Source organism: Sus scrofa, chromosome 12 (assembly GCF_000003025.6).
Source record: "Sus scrofa isolate TJ Tabasco breed Duroc chromosome 12, Sscrofa11.1, whole genome shotgun sequence".
NCBI classification, from domain to species: domain Eukaryota; kingdom Metazoa; phylum Chordata; class Mammalia; order Artiodactyla; family Suidae; genus Sus; species Sus scrofa.
The window spans coordinates 47,417,623-47,439,889 of record NC_010454.4 but is presented as its reverse complement, the minus strand read 5'-3'; the positions used below and the strand labels follow the sequence as shown (position 1 = coordinate 47,439,889).

General features: G+C 55.0%; 1 protein-coding gene across 15 annotated transcripts in view; it reads right to left on the bottom strand.

The window, feature by feature from the left end:
• The window catches only part of RPH3AL (rabphilin 3A like (without C2 domains)), a 175,400-nt gene that overhangs the window by 58,015 nt on the left and 95,118 nt on the right, over nucleotides 1-22,267 (bottom strand). The window lies entirely within an intron of this gene.

Genomic DNA, 22,267 nt, shown 5'->3' with positions numbered 1-22,267 from the left:
TGCAAAACACTCCCTTGTGTGCCTCACAAAGTGAGATGATGATACATACAGTGAGAAATACCAGCCACAGCTTGAGCGCTTCCTTGGGGCCAAGCCCCTTCATCTAACAGTCCCCGGAACCCTATTCCATAGTTACGAGGCCCATTTTACAGGCCTCGAGAATTTGCTCAAGTTCACACAGCAAGTAAGCAGTGGACTCAGGTCTGCCTCCAGAGCCGCTCGCTCCGTAACTGCCTCCGGACGCAGCAGTCGCCAGAACCTACTTGCTGCAGTGTTGTTCCTTCTGCAGGGATGCTTAAGCTCATAGCTTCTAAATCCGTATTTTGCTTCCCTGAAACGCACAGCCACAAGCAGGGGTGAGAAAAGCCAGATGAAACGCCCCCGGAGGCAGAGGGGAAACCCGGTGGGGCTGAGCCTTGCTCCTGGCTAACCCTGATCCCAGCCCCGCCCACCTTCCTTAGAGACCAGTCTAATCCATTTCTCTGCGGGTCAGGGGCTGGGGGCTGGGGAATCTTCCCAGCCTCCCCCTTCTGAGGGAAGGCTGGATCTGTTGCCTGGCCTTTTCTGCAGGCTGCCAACTGAGCAAGGAGCACACCTCTCTGCAGAGAGGGAAATGTCACCAACTTGGCTTCCCAGAGCCTGTTGTCACCGCCTGATTGGGCGGCTGAGCTGGAGGAAGCGGGGAGCCAGTCGTTGGCAGAAGGGAAGCTATGATCCATTCGCGGGGGGGTGTGCATTTGCTTCCATTCGACACTCAGGTACAATAAATGTCACTTGTCTTTGAGCTCTCCAAACACACCGTCATCTGCTCCCAGGTCCTGTCCCTCTGGGTGGTCGGGAAAGTCCATCCCAGAGCTGTTTCGGCCCAGCTCTCTCGAAGGCCCCAGGCTTCGGATCTTGGGAAGTGCAGTACGTCTGGGAAGGGGCCCTGGGTGCTGCTGGGCTGCTCCCGGCCGGCCCTGCCGCTCTCTCTCAGCTCCCAGGGTCCCTCGAAGGGGGAAGGAGCACGGCCACTTCTGTGCCAGTCTGGGGCTTAGCCTATCAGAGGACCAGCAGCCTGTCCCCATGCAGCCCAAAGCTGTCATCCCTGACCTGGTCTGGAGGCTGCCCCTCTCACTAGGGCTGCCTTTCACCCCAACCCTTCTATCTCTGGGACAGGGGTCCCCATAAGCCCATAAGATGGGCCTCCCGTGAGTGCCTGTCGTGGCTCAGTGGAACGAACCCAGCTAGTATCCATGAGGATGCAGATTCAATCCCTCACTTCGCTCATTGGGTTAAGGATCTGGCATTGCCCTGAGCTGTGGTGTAGGTCACAGATGTGGCTTGGATCCTGCATTGCTGTGGCGTAGGCCGGTGGCTGCAATCCCATTTCTATCCCTAGCCTGGGAACTTCCACGTGCCATGGGTGCAGCCCTGAAAAGGAAAAAAAAAGATGGGCCTCCATAAACACACCCCTCCCCCATGGGGTAAAGCGAGGAAGGAGGGGCTGAAGCCAGTCGGCTGTGGTCTCTGCTCTTTCCCACGATCCCGTGTAGACAGCGCACGTGGGAAAGTGAGTGGAGCCATCTTAGAGGCAAGGTTTTCCTCCTGCATTTTCCACACGCTTGTAGGGTTCGATGACAGCTTGCCCTCCAAGCTCGCAGCATGCCCTGCCCTCTCCTGAGGTGGCTGAATGAGACGATGGTGCTGGAATCAGGAGAGAAGTCCAGCTGCTCCCATTTATTGAGCACCAGACCCTATCACCCTGGCAACAGAGTGTGAAGGAGGCGGTTGTCATGATGTCCATTATATGGATGAAGAAACTGGAGCTCAGGGATGCTGAAGACTTGCCCGTGGTCCCGCGGGAAGGTAGCGACAATCAGGATTTGGGTGACCCCTTCTTCCAGAGCTCAGGAGAGCCGAGCACCCATGTGGGACACAGCCCTGCCTTGGGAAGGCAGGCAAGGCTCAGTCCCTGGTCAGCCTGCCTGCCTGCCCAGGCCAAGGGGTATGTCTGGCTGCCTTGTAGAAGTGACATTTAAGCGGGGTTTGAAGGCTGGGCGTGCACCTGCCTTTGATAAATAGTGTCTGATTGATCATCTGGGCAGGGAGAGAAACCAGGGGATAGCACCTGAAAGCTGCGTCCTGTCTTCTACCCACAGAGCACGGCACACAGAACCACCTGACCTGGGGGCAGGAGCCGTGTGGACCAGTCGCCCTCCAGAGGCTGGGTCAAAGGCTGGTCAGCTTGGTGGGGGAGGGGTGGGTGGTATCCCCCACCTGTTCCTTCCTCCCCCTTCCCCTGCGGGGTGCTGGGAGCAGGTGGCACGACAGGGTACCCTCCTGAGCCCATAGGCGGCCCCGTTTTCAGGCTATGAGCCCTCATGGGTGGAACCCAGGGCAGTTCTGCCATCTCTTGGTTGTCTTTATGCACCTGCAGCGTCTCTGGCTGGGGAATCCGGGCCAGCGGAAAGAGAACATGCCCCAGTTTAAAGAATACATACTTGCTGCTACCAAATCTCGATCAATAAGAGAATAACAAGAGAATAACAAGCCTTTTCCCCTTATGGGTTTGGTCTTTGTTCCCAGGTTCCAACAAAGAAAATTAAGTAGGTAGTATTTTTTTTTTTTTTTTTAAGGGCTGAACTCTTGCAGCACATGGAGGCTCCCAGGCTAGGGGTTGAATTGGAGCTGTAGCCACCGGCCTACACCACAGCCACAGCAACACGAGATCCGAGCCTGATCTGTGACCTACACCACAGCTCACGGCAATGCTGGATCCTTAACCCACTGAGCGAGGCCAGGGATTGAACCTGCGTCCTCATGGATACTAGTCAGATTTGATTCAGCTGAGCCGCGACGGGAACTCCAAGTAAGTAGTATTTTTCAAAGCCAGTGAGAGAGAGCGTGAGCCAGGTGCACCATCAGCTCAGGGCAAAGGGAACACTGCCCAGCCGTGTGGAGGACGGCTGGGCCTGGGGGTGGCCGCTTTGCTTCCCTGCCGAGCGGGCTTCCACTGAGCGGAATTGCCCCCGGCGTGTAAGCACTGGCTTCCCAGGCTTGGCTGCCTCTTGCTTCTTGCAGCCGGGAACAGCGACTTGAATGTGAAACAAACCAAGTCTAGCTTCTGGGCCTGACTCAGATGCTCCATGCATTCCTTTTGAAAACTTACATCCCAGGTTCGAGCATGCACGGGAGAGGCGGTGACTCAGGGTGTAGCACCTGTGACATGCACCTGCCTTTTACTTTTTGTTTGTTATGTTTTTTGGCCGTATCCATGGCATGTGGAAGATCCCGGACCAGGGACTGAACCCGTGCCACAGCAGTGACCCAAGTCACTAGAGTGACAATGCCGGATCCTTCACCGGCTGCACCACAAGTGACCTTTGCACCTGCCATTGAGATGCAACCTCGGACCTGTTACTAATTTTCTCTGAACTTCATTTCCTTGGCCTTAAAATGGTGGTGAGAGGCAGGCTTATGCCATAGTGGGGAAGTTCCAGGAAGGTGATTCCCGACTGTGCCCAGCACAGGACACGGTAAGGAGCAGGCAACAACCAGCTGACTCAGGGAACCATGCCACACCCATCGGTTACATCAGCTGAAACCCCAGAATCATCCTCGACCCTCCTCTCTCTCAGGCCCACCTGAACAACCTATCTCCAAGAACCCTAAGTCTCACTCCAACTGCCAGGGCCCTTCCGCCCCTCTCCCCGTCCACACCGCCGTCTCTGGGCTGGCCCCACAGCCCCGCCCCACTTTGGCCAGCCTCCAGTTGGTTCCTGCCATGGAAGCCAGAGTGGTCTTTTCTTTTTCTTTTTTTTTTTTTTTTGTCTTTTTGCCATTTCTTGGGCCGCTCCCGCGGCATATGGAGGTTCCCAGGCTAGGGGTCTAATCGGAGCTGTAGCCACCGGCCTACGCCAGAGCCACAGCAGTGCAGGATCCGAGCCACGTCTATGACCTACACCACAGCTCACAGCAACACCGGATCCTTAACCCACTGAGCAAGGGCAGGGATCAAACCCGCAACCTCATGGTTCCTAGTTGGATTCATTAACCACTGCACCGTGACGGGAACTCCCAGAGTGGTCTTTTCAGGATGCAAATCGAATCATGTCCTACCTCCCATCCTAGCCGGTTGAAGAGCCTCCAGAGACTTTCTGGATGAAGGCCGCCCCCTCCCACATGGTGCGTGAGGCCTGCGCAGGCCAGACCTACATCCTTGTGGTCTCAGCTCACGCCACTCTCCCTCTACCCAGCGCCCCGCTCTCTGCTCTCCCAGCCCCAGCCACGTCTGCCTGACTTTAGTCTCTGGTCCCCAATCTGCTTTTCTGCCATCAGACCTTGGGGTGTGCTGCTCTGTCTCAGATGCACTTGATCCTTATGTGTCTCTGCAGCCTTCGGACTTTAGCAAAAGCACCACTTCTTCAGGGACGCCTTCCCTGATTTCTTGCCCAGTTGGAGCTTTCCTAACAGGCTGCTGCCTCCTCTCCTCCACCCGCAGAGCCTACCCGTGTGGCTGTCTAACCCCACTTTCCCTACAAGGTTGTCGACTCCCAGAGGGCAAGGCCATATCTGTTTCTGTTCACCTTCCTATTTCCAGAATCTGGCACAATGATTTTTTGTGGAATAAATGAATGAACAAATGAGAGTTACTTGTAACAGTACAGCCGAGAAGGCAAGATATTGTCCCTTCTGGAATGTGCCCATCTGCTGGTGGCTGGGGGTGGGGAGGGGAGGGGGCACAGACACAGGTAACACTCACTCGGAGCAGGGGGCGGGGGTGTCCCACCTACACCGAGTGATGCTGACTGTTGGGGTGACTGGACATCAGACAGGGGGAAGCCTGGTCTGGGGTGAAGATGGAGCATCCAGGAAGTCACAGGATGGCTGCCTGGTGGGCTCCCTCTTAGCCTGTGGGGCCTGAATCCCGGCTGGCCTGGCCACAGAGGAAATGACACTGAGGTCCTTCGCTAAGGGTTTGGGGGGACAGAGATGCATGTCCCACCCTCCCTGTGACCTCTCCTGCCTGCCTCCCCAGGGGGCATCCGAAAGCCCACCTGTGTGCACAGAGACTTGATCCAAGGTCAGTGGGGGCTGGCCTCCACTTCCTCCTTCTCCAGGCCACGTTGGTCACCCCAAGACTCCCTGGGACCTCGACCTCACCATCCAACATCACCGCCTTCCACTTCTCTGACTCTGGGCCAGAGTCAGAGGCAGGACAAGGTCTGGGGGACCACAGAGCTGGGGCTCCTCCCTCCTAGGCCAGCCTTTACCTCATCGTGAGCCTCTGATCCCATTCATGCAGAGCTCCCCATGCTTCGTGGCAGGGATCCCAAGATGCCGCCGATGAGAGCGGGTGCGGTACCCGTGCGGGGCGGGGGGATGCTTGCAGCCCTTGGAAATGGCCCCCCCAGAGCACTTAGTACCCGGGAATCAGCCACACCCCCTCACAGGCCCTGAAGGCTTTGCTGTATCATCATCCATCACTCAGAACGCGGTTTCCCGACGCTCAGCCAACCACAAAAAGATGAAATTGGGCTCAAATGTTCCATACAAGGAGGCCAGGAAAACATACGCTGTGCTGCAGGAATGAGTCATGGAGACAGTTAATTCGAAAATATTGGTTGCTTCGACTCAACGAGCATTTATTCAACACTGGAGAGGAGGCACCATTGTGGGAGCGAGGAGGATGAACGAGGATGAACCTCGTTAACCCTTTGCCCTTAACGAGGCTCCCCTCAAGCAGAGGAGCTGATGAACAAGCAGAAGTCCTCGGGAAAAGGTCTTGCCCCAGAGTCCTCACCAACTGCCCCTTGTAGGTGAGACGGAATCTCATGGGGCACCAGGCGCCAGGGATGCTCGTGGAGTGGCCCACCCCCACCCCACCGCCCCAGGGAAGCCGGGGAAGGACACGCTAGGTCCAGACAATCACAGCACTAGCATGAAGCAGCGTGAAGAGGTCAGCCCAGAGGTGTGCGTTTCACGCCACCCAGTGCACTCCTGAGACTAGAATGCGAAATCTTCACCCAAGAAAAATCTGTCTTTTGGAGCAAGGTGCGTGGCCATAAAAATGATGACCACGTAAACGGAAAAAGTGGTAGTAATCACAATGGAACTGCATATTTACTGACATGGCCAAGGACGCCAAGAAATTAAGTTTAAAAACCACGTTACAAGCAGAAAGCCTGGTCTGATTCTCTTCCACATAAATATGGGTTTGTGCCTGTGGCTCTCTGTGAAAGATGCACAGCAAAATACCTGGAAGGAGACCGGCCGAAATGTAAATCAAACTGTGCTAAGTCAAAATCCATTTTAAATGGGTGAGCAGGATTCCTGGTTCAAAGGGAGCTTGTGCTAAATGTTTTGGGAAACCGCTTATCTCAAGTTCATTGTTTTGTCTTTTTAGGGTTGCACTTGCTGCAGCATATGGAAGTTCCCAGGCTAGGGGTGGAACTGGAGATGCGGCTGCTGGCCTACACCACAGCCACAGCAACGCCAGATCCGAGCTGCATCCTCGACCTACGCCGCAGCTTGCGGCAATACCGGATCCTTAACCCACTGAGGGAGGCCAGGGATCGAACCTGCATCCTTATGGATACCAGTCAGGTTCTTCACCTGCTGAGTCACAATGAGAACTCCTCAACTTCGTTTTTTGGACCAGATCTGGATTTTGTGGGTCAGGATGGATTAAAGAAGCCGAAAGCATACACCCAAGTCAAAGGGAGACAGGATTTATTAAAGTGTGGCTCAAAGGCAGATAGTCAGCCCTGGCACCAGCTTCCCCCAACCAGACCCCCACAGATGATGTCAATGGTTCCCTCTGCCCCCCCTGATCACAGGCTCAGCCCTGCTCAACCCTGAGACAGCATCAGCCGGGCTCGGAGATGCACCACCAGCCCTGGTGGGCAGGGGGTGCAGGGGCTAGAAATGGCCTCCTTGCTGTAGAGAGACTCAGGATCTGAAACCCAGGTTCTGCTGCCAAATGACTTTAACTCCTTTAGATCGTGGTGTACCTATTAGAAATATTTATATACTGTATTGAGCACTGATGCTGCAGCATGCACCCAGCTAGCTGTTTTATGTAGAATCTCATTTAGTTTTCATAATCACCCTAGGAAGTGGTATTATTGTCCTAGTTTCATAAACGAGGAATCCAGGGCTTGAGGCTAATAACTTGACCACGGGGAGCTGGGATGTGAACCCCGTGCTGTCTGAGCCCCCAGGTTTCTGCCCAGACAAGAGACTCAGCCAAGCCTTCATCTTCTCCCAGCGGCTCAAGGGAAGGCAGGGTGGGCTCCCTACCCCCACCCCGAACTCCAGACAAGGTCAAACCTCAGGTGATGGAGGGAAGAGCCAGGTCCTTGTTCTGTTCACTGGGACACGGCCAGGGGACCAGCAGGGCTGAGGGCGTGCTGACCGGAGCCCATCCTGCCGCCAATACTGAGTCACCAGGGCCCAATGACGCACAGTCAAGAATGCCAGCCACCTGCTGCTTGGTCTGAGACAGAAGCCAGAAGGCGTCCAGAGAAGAATTTCAGAAGGAAGACAAGTCCCTCTGTGCTTCCTCCCTAGGGTCAGCCTTCCTCCATCCCGGCTGCGGGGGAGTGGGGGGGCAGGTGAATGGACCCATGCAGGGCTGGGCCTCCACCTCCCGCAGGCCTCTGGAAGGCTGCGGCACCTCCTCTGAGCGAGGACCACCTGCTAACCCCAGCAGCCCCCAGCGGCCAGCCACCTCTCCCAGCCGAACAGCAGCACTGCCGATTTCAGGATTAGCTTCCAAAACACCCCCTCCCTCCACCTGCCACTCGCTACAGTCAACTCGGCGTCTTGAAGGGGGAAAAAGGCAATGGGAGAAGCTCTAGACGAACATTCACGAGAGCAGAATAAGAAATCATGCCTTGGAGGTGGCTGTGGATCAAGCCTGTGCTCGCGTCCCACTGCAGGTCCGATGGGGGCCTGGGTGCACTGTGCGTCTGAACGGCGGACCGCGTACACCGCTTCTGGGACGGGGGCCTGGGTGCTTCGGGCAGGATGAAGCTGCCTCTCCACTCCCACCCGCCCCTGTTAGCCCTTCCTGGTCCTGGTTCTCCTCAGCATCATTCTCAACATGGAGACTCAGAGTTCCCGCTGCGGCACAACGGGATCAGCAGCGTCTTGGGAGCGCTGGGCCACAGGTTCGACCCCTGGCCTGACATGGTGGGGAAAGGATCCAAACGCTGCGGGTGAGGTGGCAACCGCGGCTCCGATCTGACCCCTGGCCCAGGGGCTCCGTGGGCCATGGGGCGGCCAAGAAAGAAAACAAACAACAGCAACAACCAGAGACGCCGTGCTTGGCTTCTGCCTCTTTTCCAGTCATACACAGGAAACAGAGATTTGGGCTGTCTTGGCCCCTGGGGACATGCAGGGTCGGGGACCGGAGAGTGAGTGGAGGCAGCCGAGGCTGCAAGCGACAGTTTGGGCAAAGGAAGGGAGACAGTGACTCTGAAGCCGAGAGGGAGCCCATCTGACAACGTACGATCAAAGGGGGACCCCGTGAGACACGGCCCCGGGTCTCCGGGCCTTCACTCCTTCGTTCAGCAGCATCTGTGCGGGATACGGTGGGCGTGTGATCTGCGCTCAGCGTGGGGTCGAGAAGGGCCCACGACAGCCCCTCGGGGGCGGGGGGGCGGGGAGAGACATTCAAACGCCGGCCCGCGTGGACGGAGCCCTAAGTTTTGCCAAGACTGAAGAGCAACGACAAAGACACCGAGAGGAGGGGAGACAAGCACAAAACGTGGAAGGGACAACGGGCTGGATGCGACAGGCAGGCACGGTTCCTCGAGCCGGCTGGTCTCAGACAAAAGGCCCAGTGTGGCCCCCGAGGCTGCGGCGGGCCCCTCCCGGCACGTGCTCACGTGTCCTGCCACGGCCCCCCCATCTGTGACTCTACCGGGGGTCCCTCTCCTTTGAAGGCGTGTCAGACCTTCCAGGGCCGAGGACAGGACACTCGGAAAGAGAAAAGCACCTTCCACAGTGGGCTCGTGTGTTTTCAAACATACAATGTCATTCTGAAATTTCGAACAGCAGGACAAAGCAGGAACAGTTTCCACATTTATCAGAAGGGAGCCTGGGTTTTGAAAAGCTAAGCCACGCTGCTCCCAAGTCTTGATGGAGGGGCCTGGACAGGCGGCCGGGTGGGGGGCTCCGCACTCGTCCCTAAAAGACACCGAAGGGGACCTTGGGTTTCATGGGGCCTTGTGCGGGGACAGGCAATAGCCGACTGTCCCCGGGGTGTGTGTGAGGATAGAAATCAGTGTGTCAGCCACAGAAAGGGGGCAGGGACATGCTAGGATTGGGATTAGCAGACGCACGCAGATAAATGACGGGGAACTCTACTCAATGGCTTATAAAAACCTGTAATGGAAAAGAATCCAAAACAGGACATATACATATATAACTCAACACTTTGCTATACTCGTGAAACACGGTACACCAACTATACATCAATAATAATAACAGGCGTTCCTGTCGTGGCTCAGTGGTTAACAAATCTGACTAGTATCCATGAGGACACGGGTTCGATCCCTGGCCTTGCGCAGTGGGTTAAGGATCCAGTGCTGCCGTGAGCTGCGGCGTAGGTCGCAGACACGGCTCAGATCCCAGTTGCTGTGGCTGTGGGGTAGGCCAGCAGCTGTAGCTCCTATTGGACCCCTAGCCTGGGAGCCTCCATATGCCGTGGGTGTGGTCCTGAAAAAAAAAAAAAACACAAAAGGCAATAATAATGATAAAGAAATCAATGGATGTAAGGAAACAGTTCTATCGGAGGTTCTCAGACACAACCCACTGAAAATCTCCCCGGCCCCTGGTCTCTGAGGCCACCTGTCCAGGGAGGAAGCCTGGGGTGGGCAGAGGCCCTCAGCACCTCGGGGCTGCCTAAGCTCTGAACACTGCCCGCTCCCTGCCGCCTGGCTCCCACCGGTCCTTCAGGAACTGGATTCCTGGAGGCCTCACTGATTCCTTCCAGCCCAAAGGGACAGAACGCCTCAATCCTGAAACCGACAGGGCCGGGGCAACGGCTGAGCTCGACAAGCCCTCCAGCCGCAGGGCTGCAGGTCCATGTGGCTCCATCTGCCTCCCTGGGGGATGACACTCGGGCCAGCGGTCTCCCAGGACCCCCATGCCACCAGGTCACATGCCGGCCGGGGCACTCTGGCTGGGAGGGAGTCGGGGCAGAGGAGGCCCGGGAGGGGGCGGGAGGGTGGCCGTGGAGGAGGCAGCTCCCAGACTCATGCTCCCTGTCGCGCGCTTACTTAGAGCTACAGCTCAGAATAATGCCTGTAGTCACCATATACTGAGCACTTAGTCCACGCGTGGCACTGAGCACAGCGCTGAACACACAGTATCATCATCACATTTAATCTCCTTCATGTTCACAACAGCCCCGGAAGGGAGGTGTTAGGATCTGAACATCTCGGATGATGGATCAGAAGCCCAGAGATCTTGGGTGGCTTGGCTAAGTGTATGTCACCAGGTGGTGGCAGAGCCAGGATGGGGACCCAGGTTCATCGTCACAAAAGCAAGAGCTTACATAACACGTCCTGTGTGCTGGGCACGGCAGGAACGCTTCCCACGGATTAGTCACTCAGCAATGACGCACTGGGGCAGACAGCGCGGGCAGTCTATCCAGGGTCACGCAGGGACAGCAACTGGGGGGCCGGGCTGGGGTCTTGCCTCTAACCCACGCCCTCTATGACCCGCACGCTAGTTGAAAAGGATGCTAACGGGGCCCAGGAATGGATGCCACTGAGAGAGAGGAAGTGGACGGGGCTCTGCTTGAGACAGCAGCCGTCTGCAGACATGGTGGCCCGCTTGCTGAGACAGACCCTGGCCAGCCTGGGAACGTGAACTCAGGGAATTAAAGGCCCAGAGAGAGCCGGCTCTGGCCTCCCCCAGCCAGGCTCTGGTTGCATAACCCCCCTCTGTTTTCCCGAGGCACTGGGCCGGGGCCTCCCACAGGCAATTTCTCACCCAGAGGCGTGCCTGCCACCTGGTAGCCACCTGGCCCGGGTTCTGTTACAGGAGTCTGGCTCTTGGATCTCAGAGCCACAGGCAAGGGAGAGGCTGGATCATTGCGGTTTTTTGGTGCACATATCCAGTGTCCTGAAAATACCCTGCCCCTCTCAGCAGTGCCCTAGTGAGGGCTACAGGTGAGCCTGGCTCCTCTGTGGCCGCCACAAAGTCGCATCTTGGAGAGGGGGCCAGGCAAGGAGCCCTTGGCCAGGGGTGCTGGGCAGACCCTAGCTCAAAAATTCTATGGTGACCAGCCTGGGGGCCGGCCCCTAAAGACACTGAAGTCGCAGGCCTATTTTTGAAAGTCTGAAGTCTCTGTGGGAAGGTGAGGTTGGGGCCTCCTGAGAACCTTCACCATCCCACCTCCTAGAATTTGGGGGACAGCAACTTAGCCGCAGGTTGGGCCAATGATGTCAAGAGCATTCAGCAAATACCTTCTGAGGTCCTGCTGTTACTGGGTCCTGACTAGGCGGAGAACACGGCAAGGCTCACGGGCTGAGGGCACAGAGATAAGACAGTGGATGCACACCTACTTAAGAACCTTCCTCTTGGGCTGCTAACTCTCCAGCCTCGACAAGCCCACCACTCCAGCCCCCAAAGCCTCCCAGTATTCTGGCAACACTCTAGGCACTTCCATACCTCCATGGTCTTGCCCAGGCTGTGCCTCATGGCTAGCAAACTCCTATGCATCCTTCAGGAACGAGTCAAATGTCTCTTCCTCCGTGACGCCTTCCTCGATTTCCCTCTCAGGGGAAGCATGAGTTACTTCCTCCTGTGTGCTCCCCATATGGGCTGACATCTCTAGAGGGGTGTTAACTGCATCCTACAGAACTTGTCTCTCCCATGACTGAGCCCCTCTAGAAAATGGACATTCACTGTGTTTAAATCCCCAAGTTTAGCAGATACCTGGCAGGTGGTTGGCTAGGAGGCGAGGGAAGGGCTGACTGACAAACACCATGTGCTGTGAGGCTGGGATTCTGCAGATATCTGGGGGCCGATGGTGGCTTTTAAGGAGGGAGGGACACGGGCAGATAGATCTGGGTTTCCGAAAAAGCGCCTTTGCTGAAAACATGTATTCAATCACTCTCTCCTGGTCAACATCTCCTCCACAGTCTCAGGAGAAGCTCTTTTTTTCTGGACGCGCAGCTCCTTGCTGGGTGTGGAAGGTGAGGAAAAAGGACTCTGGTTCATTCTGAGGCTGCCGGCACAGTGATGTGTGCAGACTCCTGGGCGGAGCTGTCCAGCCGCAGCTGACAGCTGACACCCAGGACCAGAGCTTGGGAGGACGTCAGGGGACAGAGAAGGAGGGCCAGCACCCGGCCTTGGCCGAGGCTTAGGAGCTCAAGGGAGGGGAGAGGCCTTCCTGATGAGGGAAGCTTCGATATTGATCAGAGGGTGTTTACTGCTGATGTCACCACCCCCGGACCAGGTGCGTCGGGAGGGCCAAGGCCTCACCTGACCCTGAGGTCACTCTGGAACATGGACTGGGGCCTGGCATACTGTAGGTGCTCAATAAATGTTTGTTGAGGCTGAGGGACATGAGCACGTGGGTTCTGGTGGAGCTGGCGGGGGACAAGAAGAGGAAGGGCCTTCTCGGGGGCCAGGACCTGGGGGAGCAGGAGGGGCCCCCGAGCATGCCCACAGGGCTGGGGCTGGATGCAGAGGGTCGGCCAGACAACAAGCTTGAGCTGCTGGGCCAAAGAGAAGAGGGTGAGGGGTTCCCGGGGGCGGGGGAACGGGAGGACGGGCTAAATCCATCTCCGGTTAAGGTCAGCGAACAGCAAACAGCTGTGCGGGAAACGGCGCAGCTGGAAAAACAGGGGCCCTCTGAGAGCAGTGAAGAACCGCAGGCCCTCGGAAGGGTGGCAGGCGCAGGGTGCAGCCGGCGAGGTGAGGGCCACATGTGCGGCGCTGGGCCACGGCTCGGACTGGAAATGTCATTATCTGCTATTTACCACAACCGAGGACGAGAGGCTGCACAAAACAACCGTTTCTGGTAACAGCCGCTAAACAGGTTTGCCAATACTGCTTCCTGATGCCTTCCTGCTTTCGCAGCCACCCTGAGCAGACCTGGGAGAAAAGCCACCGCGGGGGTGGGCAGGGGGCCCGAGGGGGTGCCGGACAGGGCTCCCAGGGTAGAAGCCCGGCCAGTGTCCCCAGCCCCACCCCAAGCCCACTCAGTGAGGGGCTGGCCTCACACCGACCGCTCCACAACGCAACAGCCACAAACTCCCCTGCGTGTCCAGCTGCTGCTCAGCCACCCTGGGGGTGTGACAAACTCTGAGAGGGGGAGTCTGCCTCAGGGGTCCCAGGGCACCGCACCTGCCAATGGATGCTAGCCCCTCGTATTAGGGTCACGAGCCCTTCCCCAGCGCTGGGGGCGCTTAGCCAATGGCCTTCGTACCCCAGGCCAGCTGGCACAGATGGCACCTTCCCCCTCTTTTTTTCCCCTGTCCTTTTTTTGGCCACCCCACAGCGTATGGAGTTCCCAGGTCAGCTGTGGCAATGCCGGATTCTTAACCCACTGCGCCAGGCCAGGGACTGAACCTGCGTCCCAGAGTTCCAGATCAGCACAATGCTGATCCCATTGTGCTACAGTGGGAACTCCATCCTTTGAGGTCTCCTGCATGTCTTTGGCCCTCTTTACTTCCCAAAGGGCGCAGTTCTGAGCTGTAGGAGGAACTGCAAGGCCTTGGCTCTGCCACCAGGACCATCCCTCTGAGCCTCAGTTTCTCCATCTGGAAAATGGGTATGATCACTGCCTTTTGCCTACCGACCTCCAGGGGGCCGTGGGGGCTTATGGCCTCACGGACATCAGAAGAAGAGGGGGCTCTCAGAAGCACACAGCAACCCCCATCCTGGCTTTGTCCTGCTGAGAAGACTCAGACTCAACCAGAGCCTGATTCAAAGCGAATTGGGAAGCAAACCTGTCATGGCTTTAAAATAACAACAAACAGAGCTGGGTTCTGGAGGCCAAGAGAAACGAGCCTTGGCTTGCGGCTGCAGTTGCAGCTGCTCCCTGATCTGTGGGGGCCAGGCATGTCCCTGGCAAGCAGGTTCTGGGCGGTGATCCTGCAGAGACCGGGCTGACCTGAGCTTCCCAGGAGGAGAGTCCCGAATGGCCCGGGAGAGCCTCGCCTCCGTCCCTCCAACCACTTCCATCCACAAGGAGCAAAAGAGGCCAAGAGTGAACCCAGGTCACAGGGGGAGCCCAGAGAAGAGCTGTCCTGCACTCCTGACTCCTGGCCACTCAGCGCAGGGGCAGGGGTAGCAGGCAGATAGGAATTTAGGCAACACTGCCCCCCAATTCCGCACCACCATTCCCCCGGCTACATCTGTCCTATGATGCACACAGGGACCTGTGCCCTCACCTGGACTTCAGATATGGGTGAGACATGTGGCCAGAGGGACGCTGCTGAGCAAAAGAAGGCAGCAGAAGCTGAAATGCAGAAGCTGAAATGCAGAAGCTGTGCCCTCCGGGGAGACGCTGACCAGGGAGAGCCAGGCCTAACAGGGAGCAGGATGAGGGCTATCTGGAGTGAGGGAAGATGGGTCCAGGCCCCCTGTCCCCACCCTGGTCTTGCCCACACCCAGCGGGCGTGTGAGCAGCCTGGAAAAGGAGCTACAGGAAAGAGCAAAAAGTCCCTTATATCACACAGCTAAGGATGGGATTCGATTTCCATGTAGAGACCTGGTGGGGACATCTTTGATACGTTATTAAGTGAAAAAGATGAAAAAAGGGAATTACAGTGAGTTCCCACTGTGGCTCAGTGGAAAGGAAATTGACTACTATCCATGACGATGCAGGTTCGATCCCAGGCCTCGCCCAGTGAGTTAAGGATCCGGCGTTGCCGTGAGCTGTGGTGTAGGTTGTGGACGGGGCTCAGATCTGGTGTGGCTGTGGCTGTGGTGTAGGCTGGCAGCTACAGCTCCGATTAGACCCCTACCCTGGGAATCTCCAATGGCCAAGGGTGCAGCCTTTAAAAAAAAAAAAAAAAAAAAAAAAAAAAAAAAAAAAAAAAAGGAGTTCCCGTCGTGGCGCAGTGGTTAACGAATCCGACTAGGAACCATGAGGTTGCGGGTTCGGTCCCTGCCCTTGCTCAGTGGGTTAACGATCCGGCGTTGCCGTGAGCTGTGGTGTAGGTTGCAGACGCGGCTCGGATCCCGCGTTGCTGTGGCTCTGGTGTAGGCTGGCAGCTATAGCTCCGATTCGACCCCTAGCCTGGGAACCTCCATATGCCGCGGGAGCGGCCCAAGAAATGGCAAAAAGACAAAAAAAAAAAAAAAAAAAGGGAATTACAGAGTCAGGATATGGTCCCATTAAAGGTATGTATACACATACACCTGTGTACATTGGCATGCGTGTGGAGAGAGAAAGATCTAGAACGACAAAGGCGTAGGCTGCTCAGGCCAGAGGTGAGGTGGGGTGTTAATATTTCATATGCTCTGTATGGTTTGACTTTTATAATTATTTTGCAATTGCTCTGCACCAGGCTGTGTTGCTAAGAGCTTACCACACATCTCACTCACTTCCATCCTCACCACCCGATGACATGGGTGCTATTATTATTCCCAATTTCCAGAAAACTGAGCCAGAGAGGTGAGGTGACTTGCCCAAGCCAGGAGGGGAACACAGGCAGCCCAAACCCAGGGCTCTTAACTCCTAAGCAATACTGTAAATTAATTTTCAAAATTCTCAGAAAAGAAAACCAACAGGAAAAGAAAAGAATGCCACCTCACTAAATTCTTTAATACTTCGGAGCCCAAGCAACCCACCCTGGCACCAGCCACCTGGGCCCCACAACAGGGGACAGGGAGGGGAAGGAAGTCAGACCCCTTTTCCCTTCGGAGTGGCCTGGCACTCCCAGTGGGTGGGGGTGATGGGCTGGGACAGGGTCGTCACACTTTCTTGGTCAAGAACCAGGAAATGTGGATCAGGACCTCCCTGGGGAGCTGATACACAAGTGGGCAGGGGCCTGGCACCAGCTGAGCTCTCCATCACTGGCAGCTTTTGTTACTTCTCTTTTTTTCTTTTTTTTTTTTTTTTAAGGGCGGCGGGTGCAGCATATGAAGTTCCCAGGCAAGGGGTCAAGTGGGAGCTGCAGCTGCCAACCTACACCACAGCCACAGCCATAGCCACAGCCACGGGAAACCCGAGCCTCACCTGCAAACTACCCTGCAGCTCACGGCAATGCTGGATCCTTAATCCACGGAGCAAGGCCAGGGATGGAACCCACATCCTCATGGATACTAGTTAGGTTCATTTCCACTGCACCCCAACGGGAACTCCGATTTTGTTATTTCTCACTCGCAACTGTCTTTGGAGTCCCCATCCGGGTTGTTCCTGCCTGAATCCAGCCCTTTGTTATTGCTTAACTGGATAGTTCAGCATCCAACAGGCGCTCTCCAACCCACTACACATTCTCTCCTCCAAATCTGCCTCTGGACGAGAGCTTCCCAGAGACCCACCTGACTGGCAGCCCTTGCTCAGCATCCGCTGATGGCTCTGCTGCCAACAGCCTGGCACCCAGGGCCCCTTCAGGATCCTCGCTCCATTCTCCCCTCCCTCAGCTTGCCTCGTGCCGTCACCCCCTTTCCTGCTCCTTGCCCCACATCCACCAGCTCTGCCAAATGCCCACCGGTCCTTGCACTGCCTCTGCCACCCTTTCTCCTGAAATGCCCCCCATGCCACCCTGGCACCTGGGGATCCACCCTTCCAGGCTCAGCTAAAGTGAGCTCCATTCTGCAGCCTCCAGCACCTCCCAGGTGCCAGCCCTGCCACCCCTCCATTCTGGGATCACTCCATGCCATCTGTGTCTACAGCACTTGTCACAGCATTATCTGTCACCACCAGTGAGCTCCTGGAGAGCAGGGTCTCCAGGAGGCCAATGACTATGACGCTGGCCTCTCCAGGAGACTCCGGGAGCCTCCCCCGATCCCTGCCTTGGTCCTAACGACCCTGTGCTGAAGGTCAGTGTCAGAACCGGTACCAGAAAGGGCTCTGAACCACACAAAGTGGCAAGAAAGAAGCCGCTGTCAGGGAGGGAAAGCCACGGCGCGGGCACCAGGGCAGCAAGAAAGAATCACGCCTTGATGGAGACATCCTGCTCGTCAGACTCCAGAGCGAGGCAGATGTTCCAAGATGCTGCGCGGTGTCGGGTCCGATCCTCGGATCCCGGCAACAGCAGCCAAGTCAATTCCTGCCAAGCAGCCGGAGCGGGCCCTCGGGGCAGACGAATTAAGTGACTTTTTCCGGGAATTTAGGTAACATCAGTAGCTGAATGAAAAATCCATCTTCGTAATGAGGCACCAACACACGTCTTCTGTATCTGAATTAGGTCGAGGAGCAGAAAGGACATTGCAGGGCCCATGTGGAGGCAGCTCAGACAAAGTGGCTGTTGCTCAAGGAGGCGGCTGCTTTTGTGGCTGCGCCCGAGGGACAGAGGCACGGAGCACTAGGCTTGGAAAGGGAGGAGGGGACAGAGATGGCTTTCACTGCACCCCCATTCGAGAGCGAAGCCCTGCAGAACAATGCCCGCTCCCAACCTTGGCGCACTCTTGGTGGGATTGTAAAATGATGCACCTGCTGGGGAAAAAAGTATGACGGGTCCTCGGAAAATGCAACAGAATCACCCCATGATCCAGCAATCTGCCCCACTCCTGGGTCTACACCTGCAAGAACTGAAAGCGGAGTCTCAGAGGGACCTGCACCGTCACAGCAGCACAATTCACAAGCGCTAAAATGCAGAAGCGACCCACGTGTTCGCGGACAGACGAATGGATCGGCAAGATGCGTTACACACCCAGTAGGATTATTTAGCCTTAAAAAGGAAGGCAGTTCTCACGCACGCTACCACGGGGACGGGCCTGGCAGACCTGACATTGACAGAAGCCAGTCACAAAAAGACAGATATTGCACGACTGGCTCCTACGAGGTACCAAGAGTAGCCAAAGGCACAGAGACAGAAAGTTGAACCGGGGTGCCAGGGGCTGGGGTGGGTGGGAGTGGGGAGTCACTGAGTTATGGGTCCGGGTTCCAGCTGCGCAGGACGAGAAAGTTCTGGAGATGCTGGTGGTGACGGCCGCACCGCAATGAATGTACCTAACGCCCCTGAACCGCATACTCCGAAATGATGAAAATGGTTAAATGTTAGGTACATTTTGACACAAGTCAAAAAATACTTTTAAAAATGGCCTCTGATGTGGGGAGAACTCAAGTCAATCCAAGGAGCAGCGGGGGCGGTCCCCACCACCTGGCCCAGCGAGCGCCAGGCTGCAAAGCTGTGAAAGGTCATTTGGGGGGGGCCATGCCCTCCCCCGCCCCCTCCGCACCGGCCTCCTTTCTGCGCTGTGCTCTTTCCTACCCTGAGCCTCCTCCAGGCCCCCGTTCCCTCTGCCTGGGATACTTCCTGCCAGATCCGACCCCTTCTCATCCCAGTCTCAGTTCAAATGTCACCTCTTCATAGAGGCCCAGGCTGTGCATCCCCGCCCCCGCCAAATGACTGCCTTCCCACTCCCTTCCCACTGGTTGTTAGAGCCCCCCCCCCTCAGTTTGGGTTTTTTTTCTGGGGCAGTGGGAGGCCTCAGCATGATGTGAGATCTTGGTTCCCAGACCAGGGACTGAACCCGGGCTGCAGTGGTGGAAGCACAGGGTCCTAACCACCAGACCACCAGGGAACTCCCCCACACCCAGTTTTGATGTCTCTGCCTATCACGTTCTAGAATTAGGTGTCTTTACTTGGTCTGGTCCATCTCATCTTTCTCGGCCAGAAGCTCCATGGGGGCGAAGGAACACAGTGGTTAATGGAGAGGATGCTCAGAACCGGACTGCTTGGGATCAAATCCTGCCTCTATGACGGACTAGCTGGGTGGTCTTGGGAAAGGTACTTAGCCACTCTGAGCCTCAGTCTCCCCATCTGTAAAAGGGGAATGATAAAGATGCTGAGCCCAGAGGGTTTGTAGCAGGACTGGAGGAGGTAATAATGTGAAAAGTCCCCAGGATAGTGTCTCACACAGTGAGAGCAGCGCAAGCTCATATTACGACGAGTGATGGTATAAGGGCAGGGCTTCCTCCTACCTGGTTCATTTGGGTATCTCCAGAGCCTGGCACAGAGTCGGGAGCCAATAAAATGCTGCAGAATGAGGAGTTCCTGTCGTGGCTCAGTGGAGATGAGCTTGACTAGTATCCATGAGGATGTGGGGTCCGTCCCTGGCCTCCTCACTCAGTGGCTTAAGGATCTGGCATTGCTGTGAGCTGCGGTGTAGGTTGCAGATGCGGCTTGGACTTGGCGTTGCTATGGCTGTGGCATAGGCCTGGGAATTTTCCATAGGCCACAAATGTGGCCCTAAAAAGACCAAAACAAAACAAAACAAAACAAAAAACCCAAAACCAAAAAAAAAAAAAAAAAACCCTGTATAATAAATGGATCAAAAATTCTGCAGAAAGATAAGCCCTTCATGAAATTCAATTTCATTTGCAAGGACAGGCCCGGAACTGAGTCGGCTCCCAACGAGGTAAAAGTGCCCCCACAGGCCCTGGGCCCCTTGAGTAGACTCGGTGCAGCCCTAGGTGCCTAACTTTTGCCCTGGGAACATCCTGGGAACATTCAGGCTGCTTCTGAAGATCTTGAGAAAGTAGGTAGAAGAGCCGTTCCCCCCGTGGAGGTGAGGGCAGGCGGGGGCCACTGCTGGCACCGGGCAGGGGAGCAGGGAGGGGTGTTCCAGGTTGGGCATCTGGCTGCAGCTGGGGTCCTCACATCTGCTGCTGCTTCACCTTAAATGGGACCTCTGTGTTCTTTGATATTTGTTGGTTTACTCATTTATCCTCCAAAATATTATTTTACCTTTCCTATGTAAATCTAAAATCAATCTGTAATTGATTTTTGTGCCTAGTATGAGGTCAAAGTCAAGATCCGTTTTTGTCCATGTGCGTGTCCAAATGACCTTGAATTATTTATGCAAAAGACCATTCTTCCCCACTGCGAATTCATGATCCCTTTGTCACAAACTGGACTTTTTCTTTCTTTCTTTCTTTTTGTCTCTTTAGGGCCGCACCTGCAGCGTGTGGAGGTTCCCAGGCTAGGGGTCGAATCTGAGCTGTAGCTGCCGGCCTACACCACAACCACAGCAATGCGGCATCTGAGCTGCATCTGTGACCTGCACCACAGCTCATGGCAACGCTGGATCCTTAACCCACTGAGCGAGGCCAGGGATAGAACCCACGTCCTATGGATACTAGTTGGGTTTGTTACCGCTGAGTCATAACGGATACGCCAACATGAGATTTTCGGTGTAGTTGAAACAGGCTTCTGTTGGAAAGTAGATGCCATAGCCAGAGAGGAGAAGTCAATGCCTGGCTTCAAGGCTTCAAAGGACAGGCTGACCCTCTTATCAGGGGCTCATGCAGCTTTCAGTTGAAGCCAGGGCTCACTTATTATTCTGAAGTCCTAGGGCCCTTCAGAATCCTGCTAAATCTACTCTGTGCTCTCGAAAGGGAACAGCAAAGCCCGGATGACAGCGCATCTGCATACAACATGGTTTACTCAACATTTTAAGCCTACTGTTGAGAACTACAACCCCGAAAAAAAAAAAAAAAAGAAAGAAAACATTCTTTTCAAAATATGACTGCTTGCTGACAACGCAGCTGGTCACCCAAAGGCTCTAATGGACAAGGAGACCAATGCAGTTTTCAGGTCTGCTCACCAGCATTCATTCTGCAGCCCATGGATCATGGATAATTTTGACTTTCAAGTCTTATTATTTTATTTATTTATTTTGTCTTTTTAGGGCTGTACCCATGGTATATGGAGGTTCCCAGGCTAGGGGTCTAATCAGAGCTACAGTGGCAGGCCTACACCACAGCCACAGCAACGCCAGATCCGAGTTCCAACTGCTACTTATGCCACATCTCATGGCAACACCGGATCCTTAACCCACTGAGCGAGGCCAGGGGTGGAACCTGCACCCTCATAGATACTAGTTGGGTTCATTACTGTTGAGCCACAACAGGAACTCCTCAAGTCTTATTATTTAAAAAACATATTTCATAAGGCTATAGCTGCCATAGGTGGTGATTCCTCTGATGGATCTGGGCAAAGTCAATGGAAAACCTTCTGGAAAGGATTCACCTTTCAGAGGCCATTAAGAACATTCATGATTCAGAGTTTCCCTTGTGGCTCAGTGAAAAACGAATCCAACAAGGAACCACAAGGTTGTGGGTTCCATCCCTGGCCTCGCTCAGTGGGTTAAGGATCCAGTGTTGCCATGAGCTGTGGTGCAGGTTGCAGACGTGGCTCGGATCCCACATTGCTGTGGCTGTGCTGTAGGCTGGTGGCTATAGCTCTGATTCAACCCCTAGCCTGGGAACCTCCATATGCCGAGGGTGCACCCCTAGGAAAAAAAAAAGACAAAAAAGAAAGAAAAAAGAAACATTCATGATTCATGGAAAGAGGTCAAAATATCAACATTAAGAGGAATCTGGAAGAAGTTGACTCCAAGCCTCATGGGTGACTTTGAGGAGTTCAAGACTTCAGTGGGCGAATTCACTGCAGATGTGGCAGAAGCAGCAACAGAACTAGAATTAGAAGCGGACCTTGCAGACGTGACTGAACTGCTGCAATCTCATGATCAAACATGCGTAAGGAGGTGCTTCTTAGGGATGAGCTAAGAAAGTGGTTTCTTGAGATGCAGTCTACTCCTGGGGAGGATGCCGTGAAGACTGGTACAAGGACAACAAAGCATTTCGGATATGCCATAAACTTAGTTGATACAGTAGGAGCAGAGTTTGAGAGGACTGACCCCAATTTTAAAAGAAGTTCTATGAGGGGTAAAATCCTATCAAACAGCAGTGCGCGCCACAGAGAAACAGTTCACGAAAGGAAGAATCAATCACTGCGGCAAAAATCCCTGTCGTCTTATTCTAGGAAATTATTACAGCCACCCCAGTGTGCAACAACCAACATCCTGATGAGTTAGCAGCCATCCGCACTGAGCGAGACTCCACCAGCAATCCACCGGGCTGAAGACTTAGACAATGGTTAGCATCTTTCAGCAACAGAGCATTTTAAAGTTAAGTTATGTACACTGATTTTTTTTTTTAGACGTAATGCTATGTATTGCACAGTTAATAGCCTATAGTAAAGTGTAAGTATAACTTTTATATGCACCAGGAAACCAAAACATCCATGTGACTTGCTGTATTGCAATATTTGCTTTACTGCAGTGGCCTGGGACCAAA